Source organism: Solanum pennellii, chromosome 3 (genome assembly GCF_001406875.1).
Source record: "Solanum pennellii chromosome 3, SPENNV200".
Lineage (NCBI taxonomy): Eukaryota > Viridiplantae > Streptophyta > Magnoliopsida > Solanales > Solanaceae > Solanum > Solanum pennellii.
The window spans coordinates 51,645,903-51,663,354 of record NC_028639.1 but is presented as its reverse complement, the minus strand read 5'-3'; the positions used below and the strand labels follow the sequence as shown (position 1 = coordinate 51,663,354).

The 17,452-nt window shown below is 34.9% G+C and overlaps 1 long non-coding RNA gene across 9 annotated transcripts; it reads right to left on the bottom strand.

Moving 5' to 3' along the window:
* Nucleotides 1–6,085: 6,085 nt before the first annotated feature.
* LOC107015107 lies at nt 6,086–13,792 on the bottom strand. Of its 9 annotated transcripts, none has more exons than XR_003577437.1 (9): nt 13,467–13,792; nt 12,114–12,830; nt 10,612–10,754; nt 10,257–10,479; nt 9,766–10,060; nt 9,458–9,588; nt 8,914–9,288; nt 6,539–6,718; nt 6,086–6,314 (listed from the first exon to the last, which is right to left on the bottom strand). It is a non-coding gene; the product is annotated as an uncharacterized LOC107015107 (long non-coding RNA). The 9 variants fall into 9 exon arrangements; XR_003577438.1 differs by lacking the exon at nt 9,458–9,588 and having other exon boundaries at nt 12,114–12,314; nt 12,701–12,830; XR_003577441.1 differs by lacking the exon at nt 9,458–9,588 and having other exon boundaries at nt 12,114–12,314; nt 12,701–12,803.
* Between the last annotated feature and the right edge of the window lie 3,660 nt (nt 13,793–17,452).

The window sequence follows — 17,452 nt, the reverse complement described above, 5'->3', positions numbered from 1 at the left end:
AAAGATGATTTTCAAAGATTTCAAAAAGATGAAAAGTCCAATTTCTACTCTAAGTCTTGGGTTCTTGCATAAATGGTTTTCAAACGTTAAGATATGATGTTATTTATGTTTAGTTGATGTTTCCCAATAAAATTCTCCATGAACTTTTTACATTCACAAATCTCTCAATTTGTATAAAATATGGCTTATGTGATCATGCTTTCATAGTGATGAATTCATGTGTAGATTGTTATGGGCTTTTGATTCATGTATAAATTATGGTTGATTGGTTTATAGGCTGTTTCAATTTGATAAATTGAGTACTGAATATTCTTAGATCTATTGATGTTAGACTTATTGAATAGATATTGACTTAAGGCTTATGAATTCTAATGTAGTTTTCTATGGTCTATCTAATGATGTAATAACTGTATTCAATATATATCTAGATTGTATTAGATTGATGAGTATGTAATGAATTGACCTAGCTTCATTGATTATTGATATAATTAAGTTGAATTGATGTTCGTGGCCATGGGTAAGGGCCCTATGGTATCGAATTGGATGAATTCGCTTTGGATTTGCAGTGGTAAGATGGAGTGGGGGTATGATGCCCTAATTCCTTTTATTTTATGTTAATTATACTTCAATTATGTTGTGATTGGTATGGTCCACTTATGGTGGCGGTGCTATGTGAATTGATATGGCCTTGTCGGCGTTACTTTATGCAATATGATGATCATGTCCTTGTCGACACTACTTCAATTATCATGATATTTGAATAGTTGAAATTATGTCAAATATTATACTATCTATGTATATGTAAAAAAATATGGAAGTATGTGTGCTTTCTACATATGTTAGGAAATCATGTAGACTTTGACTATGTGTTTCTATGTGTAGTCTTAGGGTTGATTCATGGTTGTTCCTGCTCGACTATATGAGTCTATAATTGTTATATTGATGATGATATAGTAGCATATAGGATGACTTAAAGATGATAATAGTTATTCCTAAGTGACTCAAGAATGACATGTAATATGTGTTAAAGTGAAGTATGTGGTGTCTTGTCTTGGTTAAATTTTGTCCCTTGCTTGATGCTTGTATGAAAGTGAATATGTGATGTCTTGACTTAGGGTGCTAAAGTATCTTTGTATTGAATGTATGAATGACATGTGACCTTGAACGAGCATAAGAGGGTCATTTATGTGAAACCATGAACATATTGGTAAGGTTATAAATGATGAAGTCGAAAGTCGTAATTGTCACGACCAGAATCTAGACCCCAGACGACACCGGCGTCATTGACCTCTCAGAGGTCGCAGACAAGCCTACATATGTCATTCTTACTTCATCTAGGTTAATTTTAGCGGAAATTTTGAGCTTTTTGTTTTCTTATTTCATGCTGAACATTTTAAACTTAACATCATAGGCGTTCACAAATCCACCATCTAATATAGAGATAATCAAATGAAAGAAACTGTTCATAATTGCATTAAACATATTATTGCCAAAACGGCACCAATACAAAGTTTGAAATGAAAGTGGAAAGAAACACTATTGGAACATGTTCCACTAGATAAAGCCTACATCTAAGATAGATAATAACGGTAGACATCCTCGAACGCATGAGGGCCTACCAAGTCCGGATGAAAGTTCCACGTCCGGATAGCTGCAACATCAACCTGTAAGCTCTAGCGTCCACCTGTGCCTGCACCTAAAAATATAGAGTTGTATGGGATTATTACACACTTGTACTAAGTATGGGTATATGCAAGCACACGCCAAGGACATGCATGAGTAAGAATAGCTCTTTCCTAACAACGTGATTTATGGAAAGTCAAGTCAGTAGACTTGCCAAATTTGGATTAGGAAAGTCAGTGGGCTTGCCACATTTGGATTAGGAAAGTCATGCCATGAGAGTAACATGCATCATCATACGTATCATATTGCACAAACGTCTTACACATAACACATAACATATTGCATATAACACATAACATATTGCGTATAGCACATTACATCTTTCATATCATTCATTCATATGCCATGAGACTTTGGGATCATGGACTTGACATCAAGACTTCCCAAAAAAATGAGGGCTCAACATATGGGACCTCAACTAGGGAGCCTTCTTTAGAAAACACAGAGTCTGCTTCATTCATTCATACGTACTTCACTTTATTTCGTTCATAGGATAATGTGAACACCAGTTATACCTAGGATGTAGTTTAAGACTTTCATCGGGTTCGCTGTGCAATGATCAAGAATAACCTAGTTTCATTACTTAGGTCTAGCTCACCTCTTGATTATCCTATCCTAACACCTTTGGTATCATTCATTTCATTATGTGCATCATTTGAGGCTGGCCTCATTCATTCATTGGGAACTTTAACTTTAACCGACATAGATCATGTGAGCATCATGAAATTCAGTGTCTCCCCCACACCAAAAAGATGTGGAATCACCGTCCAAAGTGACCTAAAACATGCTAGCGTACATGGGATTGAACCCCGCCAGATCCCTATATTGGCAGTATAGGTTCAAAGACTAGGACGTATAAGGTATCACCGCTCATAGCTAGTCTATCGGTGCGCAGCATAAAGTTCCACTACATTCAACTCATACGTCACGGAAGGTGGCTTCTAGTATGATGACATCATAGCTCAATAGATGATTTCTCATCTCATCATTAGTATTAAGTTTATTATTCTCAATACTTTCATTAGAGTGTTCATAGAGACTGGTCTTTTCATTAACTTTACACTCTCATAGGTGAGTACATTTTGGTAACATTCACTTAGGCTCATTTGAGATTGCTCTCATCTTTTACATTAGCCTCTTATCATATTGTCACCACATTCATTTACTTTAGCACATTTGCTCTTCATAGTTACCCACCCCTTATTACGTGAATGTTCAATTCATCATATGCCAATGCACTTGGCCATTTATTGTGTTTCACATTCTTACTTAACCCTTCTAGGGTTTCATCATTTCATTGTTCATTTCATCATATGCCAATGCACTTGGCCATTTAGTGTGTTTCACACTCTTACTTAACCCTTCTAGGCATTCATCATTTCATTGTTCATTTCATCATATGCCACTGCACTTGACCATTTAGTGTGTTTCACATTCTTACTTAACCCTTTTAGGGTTTCATCATTTCATTGTTCTTTTCATAATATGCCAATGCACTTGGCCATTTAGTGTGTTTCACACTCTTACTTAACCCTTCTAGGGTTTCATCATTTCATTGTTCATTTCATCATATACCAATGCACTTGGACATTTATGTGTTTCACACTCTTACTTAACCCTTCTAGGGTTTCATCATTTCATTGTTCATTTCATCATTTCATTACATACATCTTAGGTTCACTTAATTCTAAGCGTATGCTAGACTTATGGGTCCATACATACAAGCCATGAGGATCCATTCATAGTTCGTTTAAGCGATTCATATCTTCCTAAGATTATGTTGTACAAGACTTATTCATCTTGTATGTATGCCAAGATCTCGATTTCCATCTATGTGGGAAGCATTACCTTGAACATTTATTCACGTAGGACGTATGTATCAATACAGTGTTTGGGCAAGGGAACCCGGTCTCGAATCCCTTGGTTAACACTTACATTTTTTTTGTTTATTCTGTTTTGATCCCCATACGGCTTGGGGACCCAAGGTCGAGCCTTAACGCCTTCATTTTATTTTTCCTTGATTTCTCTCTTCATTTTTCGCTCATTGGGACTGAGAGGATGTGGGATCGAACCCCCACAACCTCATTCCCTTTTATTTTCTTTAATTTCTCTCCTTCTTGTCTGAGAGGGTGTGGGTTCAAACCCCCACAGCCCCACTTTAAGTTTTCTCCTTAAGTTTTCCTTGGTTCTGCCTAGAGGTCGTGGGTTCGATTCCACCACGCCTCAACCGTTTTATTTTTATTTTTTATTCCTCCTTAAATCTGATTGAGAGGTGGTGGGTTCCAATCCCACTCCCCTCATTTCTTATTTTTTTTATTTCATTTTTGGATCAAGGCACATGGGTTCGAAACCCACATGCCACATTCTCTTTTTCTCACATTATTTCAATGATTTTAACATGGTGAGGTCATGGGTTCGAATCTCAGTGGCCTCACATATTTAAATTCATTTTTACATAACCATATAATCCCCTTAGCTTGGCCGAAACTGATCAACATGATGTTGGACATTTTTACAACATAGTTTCTCACCTCTTTCACATTAAATGTTTAGACGTTTTAAGTAGTTTTTTAGTGAGTTCTGTAGGTGCATTTTCATGGATTCATTTGACTATTAATCAGCATTTTTACATCATTTATGAACATTACGATTTAAGCAAGTTTGTGCACATGAAATACAACCATAAACATGTCATGTTTCGAACTTGAATCCAAGAGTGCATATCACGGCTACACATTGCGCACACATCATTTTTTACTTAATCTCGGACAACATGCTCAATATTCACATGATTCCGAACTTACATACATAAACATAATCATCACAAAACACATTACATCCCTAATTTCTACCAGCAAACATACCCAACCTATGATTCGATGGGAGCTGGTGACAAGGACATGCAACGGGGAACAACCCTAGTTTTCGAAATAGATTCGTCTAAACCTTAGGGGTCTCTTGGGAAAAGGGACCAAGATATAAAAGAAGTCATACCTTTTTTACGTTCAAACCTCGACTTTCTGCCCAAAGAACTCCTCCAAACACACGTCCAACACCGAAAGTTGAACACCAACTCGACAGACAATCTTCTTTTTGCCTACGTGATTGATTTCGTTGTTTGTTTTTATCTTTCGTGGTGAGTTATTCAAGTGTTAAGAACATGGTTTATCATTATGTTCTTGAAGTTATTTTGGCAGAGAGAACATGAAAGAGAAGAGAGAATGGGCGTGAATGTTGTGGAGATAAACGTGAGAGAGTGAGAGTGTTATTAGGCTTAGAGTCTAGTTTAGGACTTAGTCAAATAAGGTTTTATTAAATGATAAAAAAATCTGATTTCCCTTTTTTTTAAAATCAGCTAATAAATAATAAATATTAATTAATTACATTAATTTACCAACTTAAATTAAAAACAATTTAGTTCATTGCTTCCACCTAGGTTCGCACCCGGGTGGAGCAAGACTTCACTCCAAGAGCCAATTTTCGGCCCTCTCTCCCCAAAATACCCCTCCAACTTATTAATTAAATAATTAATTATATATTTAAGGTAATTACAATACTACCTTTAGCCTGGAAAAAGACCATTTTACCCCTAGACCCTCCAAACCTAAGATTTTCCCTTTTTAAGTCCGGTAAAGACTCTTTCAAGTAAATCTTTGTATTCGAGAGCCCTACATGGCTGGACCCAACCTTTCCTAGCTCAACTAACTCCCCAGGTTAATTGGCTTGGCTGTCGTAAGGATTCAGAGTCTTGTTCTACGCGCATCAATCCGTGTGAACCCGGTTTAATCATAGGCATTCTAGACACATTAAGTTTTATTTAGAATAGCCATTTTTTTAGTGTTCACTACACCATTTTAGGCGTAGGGCAACCCTAGTAAAGTGTAGCCTAAACTAGCAAAAGGTGTAGCCTTTGATAAAAGGCTACACTTTTGAACTTTAGGCAACGCTTTTTAGGGGGTGACCTAAAGAAGCGCAACCTTTGACATTAGGCAACACTTTTTAAATGTTGCCATCTTTGGCTATACTTTACAAGTGTAGCGAAAGAGTTATAAGGGCACACTTTTTTGTGATGCATTCGCGCCACCTATTTTTTTTTATACCACACTTAAAAGCGTTGCTTTTATAGTGTTATTGGTCACACTTCAAAAGTGCTGCCTTTTATATGTCATCTAAAGCAACACTTATAAATTGTAAATTTATATATCATTTAGAGCAACACTTATTAAGTGTAACTTTATATCTCATCTAGAGAAACAGTTTAAAAGCGTAACTTTATATCTCATCTAGAGCAACACTTATAAAGCGTAACTTTAACATTGAACGTCCTACAACAACATATTTTAATTGCATATATTCAATATATAATACATAATAAAATATACAAGTGACCTTAAGCACAAAATTAACTAATAATTAAATCGACCCTATATATTTCAAATAAACTTCGAGAAACATGTCTTGTACAACTAATACTTAGAAATTTATTGCTTAAAGATCTCTAATATCAATAAAATCCAAAAAACCAAATGCATTCAAATGTATATGACAATAGTAGAAAAGCTCTTCATCATTCACTACGATAGATCGAGTTTACTTTTGGCCACAATTCAAATTCAATTACCGGCATTTTCCTGCAAATTCAGAACAACATTATAAGTTAGTGAAATGGGACACAAGGCTCTTAACATTTAATGAAGTAGGACTATAGTTCCAATAATTTGAAGCCTCTGTATATCGACATATAAAAATTATAAATCTTCAGTAGCAGGTATATTGTAAAATCAGTTGAAAATGCAAAAGACCTAGAGAAAGTAGCCAATCAAGTCATCTATCATAGACAGAATCATCAACATACCCAATCAAAGCAGCCATCTTCGTATGTCAGTATCTTGGCGGTGGCATATCGGTTGACGGTACGCTTTGTTTTCTTTCTGTTTTCTCTATGACTGTTCTCCCAATAACCCTCCATTTCGAATGCAATCGTGAATGTTTGGATCAGATACCTTATGTCATCGGTTGGTCTTCTAGAAATGGCCTGCATATTTGATTGATAAAGAAAAAAAACATTTACACTAAGAATAACACAAAATAGCCTTGATAAAGAAAGTGGAATGCAAGGTTGAAAACCTACTACGTAAAGTTAAATGATTTATGATGAAATCACAAAAAATGGTATTACATTATCTATTGGTTCATAATGAGAGTGAACTAGGAATGCAGGAAAGTACAAGACATAACAATATAAGATGCATACAGGTCATTCATGCCCAGTATTCCAATCTTCAAAGATGAGCACCCAAAGTAACATCAATAAATGGAGATGTGTACAAAAATATAATCAAAGTGAGATCAACAGCTTAAACAACTCTACTGTTTTGGAGATATGGAATGGAGGACAATAGCTTATGGAAGGAAGTGGTTGCAGCCAAATATGGTAAGTTGAGTCACTCACTAAGCAAAGCAGAACTCCATATGGAGTGGGGTCATGGAAACATTTAAGTAGGATACAGAAGGAACTTCATAAAGAAGTCTCATTCAATGCTGTAAATTTCCTCAAGGTAAAATCCTGGAAGGATATATAGAACTCCAACTTTACAGAAACCTATTCATCACTCTTTCTGATAGAATGAGATCGTGACTCTACAGTTGGATAGAATAGAGAAGGCAATAAGTGGAGTCCTCTCTTTTAGAAGAAACATGAATGACTGGGAACGTGAGAGCCTTTTTTACTTGATGTGTAATGTGGAAGGTTTCATCATGAAGACTCGGGCTGCTGAAGCATTAAGCTACGGTCCTAATGCAAAGGAATACACAGTATAACTAGGACAAAAATTACTGGAGGCTCAGAATAAAATATTAGACTTCTAGAGATAGATACTAATTTGGAGGACATAACTCCCCCAAAAATGATATGCTTTAGCTGGTTGGCTCTAAAAAGTGCATGTCTAACACAGGAATCTACAGTAGAAACTACTTATAGCAGGTAGCTGCAGACATGTGGCATATGTTTCTAGCTCTTTTCTTCAAGTGGATGTTCTTGAGAGTTGGACCCTTTAGAAAGATGAAACAACAAAATGTTTTGATGTAGTGTCAACTCTAAACCATTTGCTAAAGTCGTTTTTCCAGATTTTGTGAGCTCCCTTACATTAGACTGGCCCTTATCATGGTTATTCCCTTTTTGGTTTTTGGCTAGCTAACTGACCCTTTCATAGCATTGCCTCTTCTACTTTACAATATAGTCCATAACTATAAACTCCTACACTCATATATAGACAAAATAAAGGCCAGAACTATAATTTTTTTTGCTTTTATTACACCGGTTCCCTCTTGTGAGACCCAACCCATGTACAAAATCATCACCACAAAAATAGTTCAACTAAAGTAATATAATTAGTCCAATCACTAAATAGTCCTGCTACTGCAACCCAAGAACTTGGAAAAATGAAAAGAAATCAGTGAAGACGACCAAGAACTGAAAAATAAATGTCATCCCCTCTTAGAAAACATTCTAGAGTGACTGTAACAATAATTGAAAAACAACAGACATCTCCTTAAACTCGTACTCGCAATAGAAGAAGACGATGAAGGAGGAAGAGGAGGAAGAGGAGAAGACATACCTGAAACAAGACAGTGGAGTCACACTCTCTGCAATATAATAAGTACATGTCTGAACAAAATACACCACTAATCATCTCTCGATATTCGTCCGTCTTTCCTTACATTAGGTAGTTCCAGTAAGGTCCGCCTAACTTTTAATTTTTGGTGTAGCCAGAAATGAATGATCCGAAAATAACAAACTTATATAGTTGTGTGCATATGTGTAATTAAACTCTACACCCGCTGATACTTATGACCTCTTATTATATTTATCTCTTCACCTAAAAGATCATGATAATAGTATCCTATAAGCTTATGTTAATTACTATACCTAAACAAGAAGTATAAGTGCAAACTAACATAGAAATGAAAGTAATATTAGATCAAGGTGTCTTTTCATATGACATTTCCTCAATATTTTCTAAAGTCATTAATGAAGAACAAAGGTTTCCTTTGATGGTACTTTGCATTTAAAATCAAAGACTTCAAAATACAAGATTAATAATCACACAGAGAAAATCGAGTGGCAATAGTACTTGAACTTCCTATGAAGGAAAAATCCTTGATAAGTTATCAAAGCCACAACTATACCACATAAGTATATAATTGAATATAGGAGAGAGAAAGTCATACCAGTCATGATAAATTCCGATAATCCCACGTTCATATATGACTCCCAAGATATTTTTCTCGATTATCGTAGGCATAACATTCATAACCCACAACTTGGGAGATTGAAGAGCTGCAGCAAAACCTCCAGTGCAGAATTCATGTTCATGATATTACGGTACATTCATGTGTCTATGAGTATGTTAATTTTCTTATAAGCACTAACATGCTTCTTCCATTTTTTTGTTGTCTTCAAGATATGCCTCGACGGAGACTTTAGAAACTAGTCTATTAGAAATTGTTGGAGGAACAACATAAAGTCTCTCAAGGAATGGTTTTAGATCTTCATCATCACCATTGCCTTTGCTTGGTGTTATGCATGCTTCCATTTTATTGTACCTGATCAATAGAAGCAAAATAACGGAATTTATAAAACTTGATCTTCAAAACTGAGTTTGCGCTGCAATATACGTAGTATTAGGTGAAATGAAAGAGTTAATCATATTACTTTGCTACAATTGAAGCGGCTAGGTTATTAGAAATAATGTTGTATTATGCATCTAATTACCTTGCACCAACATCTTTGGATAGTAATTTCACATGGTAACCATCCACCATATCAGATATCACAAAACTGTAAGTATAGAGACTTCTAGATATCTTTCCGCATACTGAGACCCTCTTGAAACACATTTCGTCCTAGGAAAAAAGTTTACATCATTCCAAAAAGTACTTGTATAGTTTTAGTAACCTGGTTTACAGTAGCATAAATTTGCCACTCATGGTAGGAAAGAATCATATTCTCTTTAGCGTTTACTTTAAGTAGGAAAGAATTTCCAACATATAAAAACTTAACTATTTAGAATTATAACGTACCAGACATCATCTGCATCTATGGATTTACGAAGTGTAGCTTCAGAATCTTCTTGTGTAGAACGGAATGAGTCGACATCCATCCTTTTTTGCCAAATAGAAGTCTCACCCTTTTCAGATTTCTTATGCCAGCAAAGAAGTTTTGCAATCTCTTCAATTTTCCTTTGTTCTTCTTGAAGGTCCTCCATAGGGCTTTGTCAGGCCTTGTAATTAGTCTTCCAATTGATCTGAGGGCCAGAAAGCACCCAGTAGCCACCAGGTCCAAGAACTCTATAAACTTCCATCATGAGGATTCCATCTGCATGAAGAAAGAATATGATATACAACAAAAGAACAACTACTTAAAAGGCTAAGATTTCAATAAACCATAAAGAAAAAACATGTAAAAGAAGAAATTAAAACAAAATGTCTTCCAAAATTTTAAAAGGTCAGACTTATTCAAAATTATAATTCATCATTAAGAAGGTATTATTACTACCACACAAGATTCATACCATCAGCTCCCCAAGGGATTACAGTAATGAGTATTATCAAATGTTGTTGGTGCAGGATTATTGTTGATTCCTGCTTTTTTTGCCCTGTTTTTGAGTGAAAATATGCCACTCAAGCTTGCTGCAAACGATGGACGTAGTGTAGGATCAATGTCACGTGTGGCGTTGAAGTTGTATGTGTGGTTCATAAATGATGAGGAATGGGTAAATACTAGAGTATATGCACCTGCGAGCCAAAGAGAACGTATAATCGTATCAGAAGTAAGTTGAGTAACCATTTATGAAATTAACTAGTGAAATTTTTTGGATAAATTTTTATGCTGAACTAAGAGAGACACCAAGTTGTCTAGTGCGAGACCTCTTTGGTGGAAGCTTTGTTTTAGTTGAGAAATGTTGATTGTATGCATTGGAAGCAGTGTTTTTTCACTAGCTATTAATATTCGTCCGTCTTTTCTTCCTATAGGAACATTCCAGTAAGGTCCGCCTGATTGAGAAAAACGACTAGCAATAACATTTTAGAATAAAATATTTGTGACACTCTCGGCAAATCCACATAATAGAAAACTAAAAAAGATGCTGAGTATATCAATAAATACATCCTAAAGACGCATTTTATAGACATGTTGGACTAGGCCTAAAACGGACAAATATCACTTGTGGGATAAGTTGTTACAATATTGTTATAGTATACACTTTAGGACTAAAATCTTCACTTGATTTTTAATTTCCCAGCCACTTCCCAATGTAGTGGTATTGTTATTAAAAACATAACCCTTAGTTTCTATCAAAACATGTATTTCATATGCTAATAAGATGTCATAGTAAGTAACTACAAGAAAATCGATTTTTCCAATCAACTGTTGTTACAAAATCTATAAAATCCATGTTCCACATGTAGTCCAAGACTCTATCGGTAAATATGAATAGGAAATCTTGGAGAAAAGAAAAAAAAGGGATCATTCACAACACAAAACGACCCTACCAATCTTGAATAAATCTACATCTACTGATATGAGTGAGAACTGATCAATCTAAACATAGAAAACAAGCACAGGAACAATGGACTTGATTTCTTTGACACGATCAAAACCTATAACCAAAAACAAGAAAACTACTACAACAGATATAGACAAAACAAACTCATGGTGACTAACAAATAAATAAACCAAACTTAAGGCGAGCTCAACAACTACGAACTCAAGAAGACTAAGAACATGGAAAAAAAGTTTTTGAATGGTTGCAAATAGATATAACTCTCTTATAACAAAGGAGAACAATGCAATGTTATTTATTTTAATGGATTCCATTGCCTATTATGTTATTTTAATGGATTCACATGCCTACAATGTAGTGTGAAAGTAATTCATGACTAGGTTAGATTGCTTTAGTGTAGCTAGCTTAAGAAACATGTCTCCCCTAAGCCGCTGGGCAGCAACATAGTCTGCTACAGTAAATAAACGAAAAAATGACAGATTTGTACGAGTATCATATGTCAATATTGCTCCTTTCCAGGTGACAGAACAAGAAGAAGATAACATATAATAAAGACTACAATCTCTAAAGTTTTCAACCACAAGATAAAGAAAAATATTAGACGTACTAACAATCATGTAGAATGATAGATACTCACAATATTGACGCTACTTGTTCCAATAATTCTAAACCAAATCTAGATGATACACCAGCCAAAGTCCAAGATAAAGCAATGGATAATGTAAAAATTGTTCCATGCTTTTCTGATAGTCGACTAAGAATATTCTCACACTTATCAAATATATCAGTTGAGAAGAAATCATTAAACCACTATAAGAGAAAGTTGATACCAAAATAAAAATATTCAGTGCACAAAAGTGTACTCACCTCTCCATATTTTTCAAGGCGCAGTGATTCCAAAGATCGCGAGCTCTCTTGTGACGGGAAATTAGGTACACAAGCAATATATACACATGAAGTTACTAGGAAACATATTAGTGAAAGCTCCAATTCTAAATCCAGCCTTTCAAGAACATAATGCAAAATGAAGACCAGTACCCAAAGTAGAAAACATGTTTGCAACCACCACTGCAAGGAAGAAGGAAAAGATGCACGATTTTTTCAAGGTGAGGCACGAGGTAGAAGGACTATAGTTCTCATAATTTGAAGCCTGTGTATATCGACATATAAAAAGTAAAAAAATTTCATGTGAAGGTATGTTGTGAAGTCAATTGAAACTCCGAGAGACCTAGAAAAAGTGATAGCTATCTTATCTGTTAAATTATTACCAAGTTGAAATGAAATGCATTTGCACTGAACAGTATTAACTCCACCAACAAGAAATTAACTTACAACCAAAGATCATTAACAAGCTACCCGTACAAGAAATAAACCCCTAAAAGTTTTAAGGATGATAATGAAAGACAGTCGAAATGTAGACAAAGAAAGATAACAATGGCAACAGTTGAGTGCACCTGTTCACTACTTCTTCTTTGAAAGATTTGGAGACCTGATCTTGCAAAGTTTGTTGATGAGCTAACTAGTTCATCTCCCCGCCTTGGCAACTATTATTTGTGACTGGATCCGGAAGATACACAGAGGCAGCTATAGGTAAAGTCATTCAATCAAATAGAAAATTATTATAGGTATATGCTTCAACAAAGTAGTAGAGAGAACTGCTACTTAGACACCAACCATAATAATTCATCATACACAAAGCATAAAATATTGGATTCTGCATATCAAGAGCAGAAATATTATAATGCAACTTAAAATCTATGCAGAGAGATTTAACATGAAGGTAACGACTATTATCTTCTTTTTCTAGTAAGATTTATTGAACAAATCCCAGAGTGCACTATTCCAGCCAATAACATTCTTAAACATAAGCAAAAACAATTAAAGAAGGTCCATGCTAAACATCGAATCATGAAATGGTGCCTAACCCCAATCTATATACAACATCAGTCTATTAACCTCGTAAAGATTAACACTATCTATGATCTATTCACACGAAAACCACACATCAAAGATATGCTGAAACTATAACAACCAAATTACTCAAACCAAGTTAATAGAAAAATAAAGCCAAAAAAACTTCTGTTGCCTTATTTCCTTTTGTATAAACAAAATAAACAAAAATCGTATCAACAACCCAAGAATATCAAAACCCTAAAGTTAAATGTGTTAAAGCAATAAACACGATGCCATAGACTGAGTTTTAAACCTAAAAATATTTACCATATAAATCGTATAGCAACAAAATCCTTTCAATGTGATGAAGCTTTGAGACATCATCTACTTAAGTGAAGCTTCTGTTCTGTCCTTGATGAACAATGACAAATCTATGAGGGATTTTCGTAGGTCATCGGTGAACAATCATGAAACTGAAAAATGTGTCGTTCTTCAATCTGTAAAGGATCAGTCTTGACAAAAATAAGCTATGGAGAAGATGCAGTCGTTCTTAGATCTATGAATCATTCTTGACAATTTTTCATATTTGGGGAAGCAGCGTCGTTCTTCACTAGGTGTGACCTGAAAATTGTGATTTTTTTAATTTGGGGGAAAAGAAAGATTTAAATTTTATATATTAATTTTTTTTTGCCCAATAAAAATGAAGGAAGAAATATTGGAGGAAATATAATATTTTAGTGAAAAATATATTGCCACATTTGTAATGTGTTGTTTTTACAATTACTAAAAGAGAAAAAGGTCAAATATGCCCCTAAACTATTTGAAAAAGTCTAGATATACCCTTCATTTAAAGTTTGGTTCACTCATGCTCTCGCTGTCCAACTTTTGGTCCAAATATGCCCTTATGGGCGTTAGTTGTCATGTTGGACATATCCAACTCAATTTTTCATTTCTTTAAATACCACATGGAATTGCCATGTCATTTTGACCTTACCACATAACATTTATAAGAAAATGGAAAGATATTCGGACTCATAAACACCTAATCCGACCCATAAATCAGCTCCTTTTAAATTCACTATCCGACCCATTTTTAACAATTTTGTTTAATTTTTATTATTGCGGTAAATCCCAAAAATGAGTAATTGATTAATAAAAAATAGAAAAAATATGGAAAAAATATATCATTAACGCCAAAAATTCACAAATAAATATAGTAACCTTAAATTTAACATTTCAATTTTTTAAAATTTTTTAATTTTCGATAAATCTCGAAAATGAGTAATTAATTAATAAAAAGTTTGAAAAAAAAATACAAATTAACGCCAAAAGTTCACAAATAAATATAGTAACATTTCAATCTACAATTTTTTAAAATTTTTTATATTTTTCGGTAAATTCCGAAAATGAGTAATTTTTTAATAAAAAGGGAAAAATATGAAAACAAAATAAAAAATATATGTCAAAATTCACAAATAAATATAGTAAACTGAAATTCAATAATTTTTTTATTTTATATTTTTTTCATATTTTCCTATTTTTTATTTCTGATTTTTTTGCGTAATTTTATATTTTTTCATATTTTTTGTTAATAAACTCATTTTTGGGATTTGTCGAAAAAATTAAAAATTAAAAAAATGTTGAAATTGTTGACTTTAAGGTTACGGTATTTATTTTTTAATTTTTGGCGTTAATTTTATATTTTTTCATACTTTTTATTAATCAATTACTCATTTCGGGATTTATCGAAAAAATAAAAAAATTTAAAAAGTGTCTAAATTGAATTTAAGGTTACTATAATTATTTATGAATTTTTGGCGTTAATTTTATGCGTTTTCATATTTTCCTATTTTTTCTAATTAATCAATTACTCATTTTCGGAATTTATCGAAAAATAAAAATTAAACAAAATTTTTGAAAATTGGTCGGATGATTTATTTAAAAGGGGGTTGATTTATGGGTGGGATTAGGTGTTTATGAGTCCGAATATCTTTCCATTTTCATATAAATGTTATGTGGTAAGGCCAAAATGACATGACAATTCCATGTGACATTTAAAGAAATGAAAAATGAGTTGGATATGTCCAACATGGCAACTAACGTCCATAAGGGCATATTTGGACCAAAAGTTGGATGGTGAGGGCATCAGTGAACCAAATTTTAAACGGAGGGTATATCTCGACCTTTTTGAGTAGTTTAGGGGCATATTTGACCCTTTTCCCTTACTAAAATAAGACACTTTAAAAGTGTGGCCATATATTTGAATAGTTGTTGTCAATTATATGAAACTGTAATAACGCTTATAAAGTGTGGCCTATACCATTAAAAAGTAAAGTTTGGAAATGTTGCCCAAATTATCATAGCCAAAAGTTAAAAATTTGTGCTATGCTTTAAAAGTGTTCCCAAAAATATTTTATGCAACACTTTACAAGTGTTGTCCAGATTTAGTGTTGTCGTAGGCCCAAAATGGTGTAGTGGTTGTTATATTATCCCCCCCTTAGGAACATTCGTCCCCGAATGACGCTACTAACTATTTCGTGTAATGCTAGTCAGATCATAACATAGTCACTATACACAATCAAGCAATAGCAACAAAGAATGGCGAGCTAAGGAAACTTAGACTTAAGAGTAGGAAGTCTAACCTCAAAAGCTGAAAATATGGGGGTAGCGGGATCTCATATCGGCCTCGGCCTCTCACGTAGCACCCTCAACAAGATTATTCCTCCACAATATCTTCACTGTTGCAATCTCCTTGTTCCTCAGCCGCTTGACCTGTCCTGGTACCTTAGTATGCCGTCATCTCCCAAAGCAAAACACTCATTCATCTTAACCAACACTGAGTCCTTTAGCTCCATCAACACAGGATCAAGATGCTGACCCTCCTTGACTTCCACTACTAGGGATGATTCAGAACTAGGATGAACTGAAACACCCCCACTAGTAGAGTCAACTAATCGCACACCCAGTCTGTCCAGTCTATGTACATCTTTCACCAACTCGTTCTTCCCATCCTCAACGTTGGTTATACTTCCCATGCTCATCCTACTCAAATCATCATCTACAACATTACCTTTACATGGATGGTAGTGAACGTTCATGTCATAGTCCTTCAACAGCTCCAACCATCTCCACTGACGTAGATTAAACTCTCTCTGTGTGAACACGTTTGGAGACTCTTGTGGTCTGTGAACACATCCACATGCACTCCATACAAGTAGTTCCTCGACAATTTCAGTGCAAACACCACAGCTACCAACTCCAGGTCATGAGTGAGAAAATTCTTCTCAGGAACCTTGAGCTGTCTGGACGCATAAGCTATCACCTTACCACCCTGTATAAGAACACAACCCAAACAACCCCTAGATGCATCAAAATAAACAGTGTAACTCTCACCACATTTAGGCAAAGTAAGCACCCGGGCTGAAGTGAGTCTATCCTTGAGCTCCTAGAAACTCTTCTCACAAGCCTCTGTTCATTTAAACTTGGCCTTCTTCTTAGTCAAAGCTATCAGTGAGACATCAATGGAAGAAAAACCCACCACGAACCTGCGATAATAACCAGCCAATCCCAAGAAGCTACGAATATCTGTGAGAGTAAGAGGTTTTGGCCAGTTCTTAACAGCTTCAGTCTTCCAGGAATCTACCTCCACACCTTTGTCGGACACAACATGACCTGGAAGGTCACTGATCTAAGCCAGAATTCACACTTGCTGAATTTGGCATACAACTGATGTTGTCTAAGTACCTGCAAGGTTAGTCTCAAATGTTATTCATGCTCTTCCTTGGTCTTAGAGTAGATGAGAATGTCATCAATGAATACTATGACAAAAGAGTCAAGGTATTCACGGAAGACCCTGTTCATGAGATCCATAAATGCAGCAGGTGCATTCGTGAGACAAGATGAAATAACTGGGAACTCATAGTGACCATAACGGGTACGAAAGGCTGTCTTTGGGATATTTTCCATCTCTAACCCTGAGCGGATGGTACCTTGAACGAAGATCAATCTTCGAGAAGAAACTAGACCCTTGGAGTTGGTCGTACAAGTCATCTATACTGGGAAGTTGATACTTATTCTTGCTAGTGAATTTGTTGAGCTTTCGATAATTGATACACATTCTAACGGTTCCATTTTTATTTTTCACAAACAACACTGGAGCACCCCAAGGGGATATGCTCGGCTAAATGAAACCCTTATCAGTGAGATCTTTTAACTGCAGCTTCAACTCTTTGAGTTCAGCTGGAGCCATTCTGTAAGGAGGAATTGAAATTGGTTTAATATTGGATTCTAAGTCGATACCAAAGTCAATCTCT